The sequence below is a fragment of the Suricata suricatta genome, chromosome 3 (genome assembly GCF_006229205.1).
Source record: "Suricata suricatta isolate VVHF042 chromosome 3, meerkat_22Aug2017_6uvM2_HiC, whole genome shotgun sequence".
NCBI classification, from domain to species: domain Eukaryota; kingdom Metazoa; phylum Chordata; class Mammalia; order Carnivora; family Herpestidae; genus Suricata; species Suricata suricatta.
Genome location: NC_043702.1, coordinates 171,863,312 through 171,864,122, shown reverse-complemented (window position 1 = coordinate 171,864,122; position 811 = coordinate 171,863,312).

Below are 811 nucleotides of genomic sequence, written 5' to 3'. Positions count from 1 at the left end.
TGTGAATGACTCACTACGTCACTCTGGCTGAATCCCCTATGAATCATGGCTGGATCTGTATATGTAAAATGACCATAATTAAGAGTTATTGACTGAATTAAAGGAGAGGAAGCAATTAGAGCGATTTGTCCCCGACTTCTCCCATAGTGTAAGTTAATTTGAAGGAGAGAAATTACAGAATGAAAACCTAGAAACCAGGAGCAGTTTCATCAAGAGACCTACGCGCCTCGGAGAAAAAGCCTTAATGGACACGGCATTCCGGGCCAGTTAGACTATAAAAAAGATCACTTACCACAGACCAGGAGGGCCCTGAGGGCCAGGCTGGAAACCATGAAGAAAAATGTACCCTAGTTAAGGAACCAAGGGAGGAAAATTGGGACGAGGAGGCGCTGGAGAACTAATCCCAGATTTGAGGAACTCCAGAAAAGACATCTGGACATAGTCTGGACAAAGTTGGTCTCTGTCCCCTATAGCTCCCACACCTCTAACCAGTTCCCTGTTTCTTCCAATGCTCTTCCAGGTAAATCTGACATTTTATCTGTCGTCTTCCATAGATGGGTCACGGATGAGGTTTCCACGGAAACAGGGGACATGTGGTCTTTGGCCAAAACCAAGGCAGAAAAGAACGCCTGCAAATGAGGAATGTAAAGGAGCCTCTAAGAAACGGACCTCCTTCCATGTTTTGGCTATTGTTGACATTGCTGCTATGAACATTGGGGTACATGTGCTCCTATGCATCAGCATTTCTGTCTCTCTTGGGTAAATCCCCAGCAATGCTATTGCTGGGTCATAAGGGAGTTCTATGGATAGT